The sequence below is a fragment of the Sturnira hondurensis genome, unplaced genomic scaffold, assembly GCF_014824575.4.
Source record: "Sturnira hondurensis isolate 20B ecotype Veracruz unplaced genomic scaffold, ASM1482457v3 Scaffold0008196, whole genome shotgun sequence".
Taxonomy (NCBI): Eukaryota; Metazoa; Chordata; class Mammalia; order Chiroptera; family Phyllostomidae; genus Sturnira; species Sturnira hondurensis.
In genome coordinates this window covers 14,815,604-14,825,318 of record NW_028080827.1, presented here as the reverse complement: position 1 = coordinate 14,825,318, position 9,715 = coordinate 14,815,604, and the positions used below count along the sequence as shown (strand labels likewise).

The following is a 9,715-nucleotide window of genomic DNA, read 5'->3' as shown; positions in this document are numbered from 1 at the left end:
CATTATTTCTGAGACTTCCACCTTTTCTTTCATTTGGGCATTGTTTCTTTGTCTTCCCATTGCTTATGAGACTCTTCTTGTTAGCTTCAGCTTCTTAAATTGATCTGTTCTGACTCCCTAGGTTTATGGTGTGAACTTCTGTGGTAGAATACCTGTGAAATTCAGTGGTGCAGTCTCCTGCAGTTATCTTGATGTTATCTGCTTCCACCTACTCCTTTCTTTGTGTGTGTGTGATCAGCTGGAGGGGGAGGCAAAATGGTTTATGACAGCAGGAGAGTACTTTATGATATTTACAGTCACAGCTGGTAGAGAAGAGATAGAAGATCTTTAGGCTATATATAGTGTTAACTGTAATCTTCAACCCAATTTACCACTTTTAAGAAAGGATAGACCAAAGATAAGTCTCTTGTTGGGGAGGGAAGGCTTGTGAGTTGTATCTAGAAAGCAGTGAGGTTGTGGGTGGTCAGATTTTGAGGTAAGGTGAGAGTAAAGAATAGTAAATAGACGTAGCGTGTGAGTAAGTAGAGTTAATCGCTACAGTAATAGAATTCAGGAACCTGTAAAGTAGGCTAAGACTGAGAGATGTGTTGTGAAGTATTTACAGTGGTATAGAAAGCAACAAACAAACAAACACACACACAAAAAAAAAGGGCAAGAGAAGTGAGGAAAAAGCAATAAGTTTGGGGTGAAAGGAAGAAGGACTAAAACAGGAAAAAAGAAAGGAGAGGAACAGAGTACTGAAAGATACAGCAACAATAAAATTTAAAAAAATATACGATTACTGAAAAAAGTTTTAAGAAATAGTTTAAAAAAAGTTAAAAAAAAACAAAACCTCCTTCCTTGTTGGTTTCAAACTGCCCAATCCAGTTTTTCTCGTTTCCGCAGGACCCCTCTGTGGGCTGGGTTGTAGGCCCAGGCACACACCCGCCTGCCAGCCAGGCTACCAGACTGGGGTGCGGGCGCCTGCCCACCCGACAGGCTGCCTGGGTCCCATAGGATCTGGTACTGGTCCGTCTCAGTCCTGTGGCTGGGTGAGAAGCAAGTCAAGCTGCCTTCACAGGGGAACACCTCAGTCCACTTTCCAGTAAAAACTTCTCCAGAAAGCGTGCCTCTCAGCCCAGCCCAATCCCCAACCTGACTGGTTAGGACAAAGCTCCTCTCAAATTTCCTGGGCTGGCATGCTGGTGTGCTGGCGACCACAGAGATTGCAACTGAACATGGGCCCCTGTCCTTGCCACCCTCCCTGCAAACCTAGGCAGACAGGTCTCTGCCACCCAGCCCCGCCTAGATCGTGAGGGAGGGAGCCAACTCTTCCAAGGACCCCGCAGCCAGCCCAATGCTCCACTGGGTGCTGGGCTCCCTATGAGTCCTCCATGGTACTGGCTGCAGATGGAAGCGGCAGCGGTGGCTCCGAGGCGTTTCGGTCTGGCCAAGGGCAGCCGGCCCTGCCACTGCCACTTTTGTCTTTACTCACAGGTGCTGGGCTCCCGATGAGTCCTCTGTGGCAGATGCCTGAATGCTGGCCGTAGACAGAAGCCTCTGGGCCCTAGAAGCTGTGGTAGCCACGGCTCCGAGGTCTTTATGCCCTGGCCAAAGGCTGCCATTCCACCGCCGCCGCCGCAGCAAAGCAGAGTCTTTAGAGTCAAACCCATGCAGAAATGAAATTCCAGTTCCTCTATTCACTAAATTTGTATTTGTAAGTTCATCAGCTTTCTAATAGCCCCACAGTCCCAAGTGCCTTAATACCTTAAGATTTATTTCTCTGTTACATCAGTCATATAGGGGCCTGTGGGGATGGCAGGAGTCTCTGCTCCCCGCAGTCATTCAGGAACTCAGAGTCTTTCTGTTCTGTGATACCCCTGTCTTCAGCCTGGATGATAACTAGCAAATGGAAGAGCAAGCATGGGGGATAATGCAGCGGGTATTACTGCCTGGCCCAGAAGCGGTATATACAGCTTTCATTCCTATCCCATAGGCCAGGATTCATCCATGTAGCCCCGATCTAACAGCAAGAAAACCTGGGAAATGTATTCTTCCTGTGTTCCTGGGAGAAAAATGAAATAGGTTTATGTTCACATCTAACATCATATTTCTCACAGAAGTAGGAGTCCCTTAACCTTTTTGAGGCTTCTTTTCTTCATTGACCAAATAAAATTATATGAGTTAGGATTAGGTTTTGGTTTAAGTTATGCTGTTTAGACGAGCCTCACCCCCCACCCCCCACCCCCATACACACACACAACAGGATGTTCAGAGTAGATGGTTCAGCAATGGTACAGTAACTTCACAGAATGGTCAGGAACTCTAAATCCTTATAGCTCTTTACTTAACCATGCTTAAGATGTAGTAGCCTTTATCCTCATGATTCAAAATGGAAGCTAAAGCTCCAGGTATCAAATGCCTGTTCTTAGAAACAGGATTGAGGAAGGAGCCAAAGAAGAGGTACATTCCCTATTTTTAAGGAAACTTTCTAGATTCTTCACATGACTATTCTGCTTACATTTTATTGGCCTAATTTAGTGATATAGCTATACTTATACGTAAGAGTACCTGGGAAATAAATTGAACTGACTGGGCAAAATATATGCCATTGGAAACCAAGTTTCTATTTCTAAAAGGAAGGAAAGAAAAGATATTGAAGTTGGCAGCTAGCATCCTATGCCTGAATGGTGAGGATATTTATTTACTAGACTGTTTTAAGAGTCAAATGAGATCATGTATAAAAATGATGGCCAATGAATGGTATTTATTATAATTATAAGCACTATTATTTTTATTTGCATGCCCAGAATATACTCAAGGCTTATTTGAAACAAATAAAATGTCAGTAAGCAAATAAGTGTTGGTCTGCATTTAATTGCTTCATTATTCCATTTATTTCTAATCATTAAGTATTCTTTTTTTATATTGAAGACTACTCTTCCTTATTAGTTGGCATCTGGTAAGGATCTTTAAAATCATGTCTTATTGAGCCTAAGGTCACCTGCACTCCTGGAACTCAGGATTGAGCACTGAGAGGAAAAAGGATGAAAGGAGGGGAAAATACGGGGTAAGACTTGGGAAATACAGGTTTTAATCCCTGCTCTACTTTCAACAGTAAGGCCTAGGGGAATCTCTTTCTGGATTTTTGTCTACTCAACTGTAAACCAGGCTCTCTTATATGGCCCGAAAGGAATTATGTATTATGTGTGTTTTTTGCTTTTTCTCCATGTTAGTGATAATCTCATTAAAATAGGGATTATGTTTAATGTGCTTCATAAGCACCCAACACTATTACACGTATGTGTGAACTGGGACTCTATCCTAGGACACCTGGTTCCTGGTACTGACTCACCACCAATAAGCTGTAGGAACTTGGGTGGATCACCTGCTCTTTCTTTCTGGTCTTCCACTTTCTCAGCAGTAAAATGACAGGTTGGCTTAAATCATCTCTCAGAGCACTTGCAGCTCTAAATTTCTGGTGTTACTATATAGCAGCTCATTGCCTGCACCACACATTTCACCTGGTCAAACCGATGTTGTGATATAGATGCCAGTGATTTTCGACTGACTGAAGTAATTTTCACTGGCTCTATGTGCCTCTTGTAAGAGAGTAAACTGGCCCTTGACCCTGACACACTGCCCAGTGTCTGGTCTCTGGTTCCTTCGTCAGCAACAGCCTGTATCCTGAGCCACTTGCTTTGGCCTGTTTCACCTAGTACATCTTTATTGTCCAAAATGTCAAATCCTCCATTGCCTCCTTGGGTCCACTCTAGCCTTGAACAAGTTAAATAACCATTTTGAATCTTAGTTTGTAGTTTTAAAAAGAGTATTATGATATGTACCGTAGAGGACTTGTGATGATTACTAAAAATATGAGTGACAACTTCTGGCATAGATTAAGGCCAATAGAAAAGTAACTGCTATCATTTATATCATTATTGTTCAGGGACTCACTTTACTCTCCAGAGCAGTGACAAGGAATATAGGATGAATGGACATTTGATCTCCAGATAAATCAGATCAGGTCTTCAAATTGCAGTTCCTAAAGCAAGACTGAAGCGGAGGGTTAGAGTCAGCAAGACACTGGGCTGGTAGAACAGGTAGGTCTCAGATCCTCCGAGTCCCAAATTTAGAAGGGTCATGAAATAAAACCTGTGAAGGGCTTACTTAGCACTGTTCTCATAGGTGTGCTCTGTGAATAATGGGCGCTCATAATTGTGCCTGGGGAGTATTCAATGTCATCTCTCTCTTTCAGAAAAACATTATCACGACCTGAATAAAACAAACTTGAGAAATTTTACTAGTATGGACTTTTCAGAGCAGCATATTTGAAATCAGCTTTGTTTTACTATGAGTTATCCCAGTTAATGTGGATCTCTAGGGGCTGATAAGAAGTTTAAGCAACATCAACAACAACATCAATAATAAAATTAACAATGACATTATGTATGGCTTAAAACATTTCTCCTAAAAGAAGGTAGAATCCCGACTGACCCCACCAGGTTCATTGTTTGCTGTTGTGATTAATGGGTAATTTGCAAAATTTATTGTTCTCTTCTGGCCAGCAAAGCCTTTCTGTTGAGGAATGTAATAGATGTAATTTGGGTTTTAAAACCAAAAAGGGAGATCAAGCCAAAAGCTCATAAAAGACTCTCTAAATCTCAGAAGAATCCCTGCTCAGCCCTGAGGTAGGTTAGGCCGTCCTGAGGACATGTGTTCTTGTTTTAGCAGGAGATAAGAGAGTGAGAATAATTGTAGAAGCAGACGCTGACCTTCCTAAAGGCCACTCTGAGTAAGGAGCATGAGTATGGCTTCCAGACTCACAGAGACTGCTATACTAGAAGCTTATCTCTCTTCTAGTTAAAGCCCAGAGGGTAGCAGGCTGGAGGGACAGTCCATCTGTCCCTGGTGCTCTGCACACTCAGAGTCATTTTTTCCCAAAGTATAGGGTTGGCCAAAAAGTTTGTTTGTTTGTTTCCGTATGATGGCTCTCATAGCACTTAGTTGTCTTTAATGTCATTCAAAACAATTTTGTTAAATTGTATTGTGACAGCTGTCATATTGGCATGCATTAAAAAAACTTATTAAAATTGGTGAATTTTTGTGTGCCCATTTTAATATTAAAGATGGAAGAAAATACACGACATGTTCGGCATATTATTCTTTATTATTTCAAGAAAGGTACAAATACAACTTAAACACAAAATAAAAATTTGTGCAGTGTACGGAGTTAAGTGCTGGGAATAATTGAACATGTCAGAAGTAATTTGTGAAGTTCCATGAGAGTTCTCTCTGGACAATGCTCTACAGTCAGGTTGACCAGTTGAAGTCGAAAGTGATAAAATAAAGACATTAACCGAGAACCATCAATGTAATACCATGCGGAAGGTAGCCGACATATTCAAAATATCTAAATTGATAAAGTTATTGGTGAAAATGAAAAATGTGTCTTATTTTATGGAAAAAAAATCATATGGACTTTTAGACCAACTAAATAGAAAAATCCTAAACCTGTAAGTAGTCAGGACATCTGCCAGTGTTCTGGGGCCATAGGACGGACGAGCCACCCAGGAAATGCACGTGATCTTTTTTAAAGGGATATTGCAGATAGTTCTGATAGTATAAGGGTAGCCCAGGAAGGGACTTTTGTGTCAGTGAATGTGTCCTAGGTTGTCTGGTACCATGACAGGCAGCTGTGGAGCCTCCTCAATAGTGGGGACCTTTTCTTGTACCTCTTTGTTGGAAGATCAGGTGCTCCCAGTGGCTGTGCTGTCTGCTGTTCTACCATGGACATTGTGTCTGAGAAGGGCACTAAGAAGGTCCCTTGTCTGCTGGAGAGTGACTTGAATTGCCCCCCAGGCAAGCCAACATGGATGAGATTTTCGTTTATCAACAATGATCAGGTTTTAAGTGAGAATAGGCAGAGGAACAGGAAAGCTGTCTGCTCCCTGCCCCACTAGACCATGAGCTCCTTCAGGTCGTGGCCATGACTTTGGGAGGTTTTGGTGCCTAATACAGTGGCTGGTACTTAGTAGACACTCAGTAATGTTAGCTGAAAGGTGGTCATTTCCAACAAAAGGATAAAGTTGGTGACCATCTACTTATTTGAAACCCATCTGACTTTATTGCCAAAAGCAGACCTGTTTTTCTGCTTCCTGTTGTCATGGTTCAAAGTCCATAAATAAAGTGCCTGGGTGTGCCTTTTGGGGATAATTAGGAGCACCCGTTCTTCAATCCTTATAGTTATGAGTTTATGCAAATTCTAATGGGACCAACATTCTTGTGGAATACTTTCTGGAATTGCAAGTTATAATTTGCAGAGATTTGTTAACTATGAAGTGGACATCAACACACCAAGCGCTGATGGAAAATAGAGAATTTTTGTTCTAAATTGCTCACATTCCAGAGTGGGACATGTTCACTTAACAAGTGAGTATAGTGAAGTGCAATGAAAAAGTCTAGTACCTGGATTTCAGAGTGCCACAGGAATGCAGAAGAGAGATTGGCAGGGGAGGTTTTAAAAGATGTGAAATGGGAGCTGGCTCCTTAGAGAGGGCTAGGAGTTTGCTAGGAGTATCATTTCAGACATTGGGACCAGCATGTCCAAATTTCATTCCCAGAAACATTTGCGCCCTTGGTGGTTTAAAGAAAGGTGAAACATACTCATTGTCAGGGACGGGGGGCATTGGCTGTGGGCAGGGCAAGGAGATGGGCTGGGGCCACATGGTGAGAGGCCTGGTATGCAAGGTTAAAACATTGGGATTTTACCCAAAGGATATTTATTCATTCACTCATTCATTCATTCACTTAACAAATCTTTGTTGAGGGCCTATCACGTGCCAGACACTGTGCTAAATGTTAAGGTCTCACTTGAGCAGAACAGACGAACAGACTAGGACCTTAGCCTTGTGACACCGGTAGTCTAGTGGAAGAACAGACAGCAAGGAAGTGAAGAAATAAGTGAAGAAAGTAACAGCAGACTATGATAAGTGCTGTGAAGGAACTAAAGAGGGTTATAAGAAAGAAGTAATGGGGTGATCTTTTTAGATATCAGAGCTTTTTAGGGGCAGAATGACATTTAAACTGTGTCTTAAGGGAGTTATCCAGCCAGGATAGTTTGATGGGGAGTAATTAGCAAGGAGCAGTTAGGAGACTGGTGTAGTCAACGGGGGAAGGAATGTGAACTATTTGGGCATGAGATTGCACAGGCCTCCATGTATAGGATAGGGAGGATGTATCTTGGCAAACTCTCAGTGCTAAAACAAAACAAAATAACCACAGGGGGCAGTGACTAGAGAAGTCAGGTGAAGGACAGGAGTTTGGGAGTACACAGTACATAAGTCATAACAGATGCCATCCAGATACCTCCCATCCCATGGGATACGAGGACTCCCTTTTATCCCCTCTTTGCTGATGGTGACTTTGTGCTACCAACAGGAATAACAATTTATTCGTCGAGACTGGGACTTTTATAGCCTAATAAAGCTGAAAGGGACTGGAGGGATTGTCCTCTGTAACTGCCTGTTTTTGGTCCTGAGAAAGGTCAGCATGAGAACCATCTGACAGATGTGGCAAACTAAGGTCTAGAGTTCAAGTGGTGTTTTCTTTTTTTTTTAAAATATATTTTACTGATTATGCTATTACAGTTGTCCCATTTCCTCCCCCTTCATTGCCCTCCCTTTAGTTCATGTCCATGGGTAGTACATATAAGTTATTTGGCTTCTACATTTCCTATACCTTTAGTAACATCCCCCTGTCTATTTTCTACTTACCATTTATGCTATTTATTCGCTGTACCTTTCCCCCTCTCTCCCCCTCCCACTCCCCTGCTGATAACCTTCCATGTGATCTCCATTTCTGTGATTCTGTTCCTGTTCTAGTTGTTTGTTTAGTTTGTTTTTGTTTTCGATTTAGGTGTGATTGTTAATAGCTGTCTGAGTTTGCTGTCATTTTACTGTTCGTATTTTTATCTTCTTTTTCTTAGATAAGTCCCTCTAACATTTCATATAATAAGGGCTTAGTGATGATGAACTCCTTTAACTTGACCTTATCTGAGAAGCACTTAATCTGCCCTTCCATTATAAATGAAAGCTTGGTTGGATAGAGTCATCTTGGATGTAGGTGCTTGCCTTTCATGACTTGGAATACTTTTTCCAGCCCCTTCTTGCCTGCAAGGTCTCCTTTGAGAAATCAGCTGACAGTCTGATAGGAAGTTTTTTGTAGGTAACTCTCTCCTTTTCTCTTGCTGCTTCTATGATTCCTTATCTTTCACCTTGGCTAATGTAATTATGATGTGCCTTGGTGTGTTCCTCCTTGGGTGCAACTTCTTTGGGACTCTCTGAGCTCTTTGGACTTCCTGGAAGTCTATTGCCTTTGCCAGATTGAGTAAGTTTTCCTTCACTATGTTTTCAAATAAGTTTTTAATTTCTTGCTCTTCCTCTTCTCCTTCTGGCACTCCTATGATTTGGATGTTGGAACGTTTAAAGGTGTCCTAGAGGTTTCTAAGCCTCTCCCGATTTTTTGGAATTTTTGTTTCTTCATTCTTTTCTGGTTGAATGTTTCTGTCTTTCTTCTGGTCCACACAGTTGATTTGAGTTCCAGTTTCCTTCCCTAGAAAAAATGTTGGTTCCCTGTACATTTTCCTTTATTTCACTTAAAGTAGACTTCGTTTTTTTAAAATCTAATTTGTGACCAAATTCAGCCAATTTTGTGAGCATCCTGATTACCAGTGTTTTGAAGTGTGCATCTGATAGGTTGGCTATCTCTTTGTCACTTAGTTGTATTTTTTCTGAAGCTTTGATCTGTTCTTTCGTTTGGGGCTTTTTTTTTGTCTTGACGTATCTGTTAGGTAGTGAGGGGTGGAGCCTTAGGTGTTCACCAGAGCAGGGCAACCCATGTCGCTGTGTCATGATGCTGTATGTGGGGGGAGGGGTCGGAGAGGGAACAATGGTGCTTGCTCTACTCTCTCCTGGTTTTCAGTCTCTTCCCCTGCTACCCACAATCAAATTGAGCCCTTCTGGTGCTGATTCTCAAGTGGATGGGTTTGTGTATGTTATAGGACCCTGTGGGTCTCTCCAACAAACTGTCTTGTGAAGCTGGAAGTTTCTCCCGCTGCTACCTCAATCCCCATCAGTGTTTTCAATCAGAGGTTTGAGGCTTTATTTCCCCATGCTGGAGCCATGGGTTTTGCAGTCTGGATTGCTCCCTAGTTGTTCCTCCCAGTTTATCTGCAGGCGAATGCGGGACCGCATGCTCTACCAGCTGCTGCCTTGCCGTGACTGCCAGATGCCACCTTGCGTGCCTCACTCCACAATCCACCTCCTCACTGGGTCTGCCAGCTAACACCTTGCCACCAGCCCTCTCTACCTGGCTGTCCATCTCCGCCCCTCCTACTGATCTGGATGAATGTGTCTTCTTTAACTCCTTGGTTGTCCAACTTCCATACAGTTCAATTTTCTCTCAATTCTGGTTGTTTTTTGTTTTTAAATTGTTTTGTACTTTTGGTTGTGTGAGGAGGCACAGTGTGTCTACCTATGCCTCCACCCTGGCCGAAAGTCAAGTGGTGTTTTCTATGTTAGTAAGGTAACACCTTGTGTGTATGGACTGCAAAATTTGTCTCCTGACTGCCTGCCCAGTGCTCTTTCCATGATACCAGGGTCCAAGTTGAAGGAGGCACTTGGGGAAGGAGCAGTAGAGACCAGGCAGGGGTGGGCCTCAGTACGGATGCAGCCCA

The 9,715-nt window shown here is 42.6% G+C and overlaps 1 long non-coding RNA gene across 1 annotated transcript in view; it reads left to right on the top strand.

Moving 5' to 3' along the window:
* Positions 1-9,414, top strand: part of LOC118992522 (uncharacterized) — a 20,061-nt gene extending 10,647 nt beyond the window's left edge. The window contains exon 3 of the long non-coding RNA XR_005067642.1: positions 9,339-9,414. This is a non-coding gene — a long non-coding RNA (uncharacterized LOC118992522). The remainder of the gene's footprint in view (positions 1-9,338) is intronic.
* The last annotated feature ends 301 nt before the right edge of the window (positions 9,415-9,715 follow it).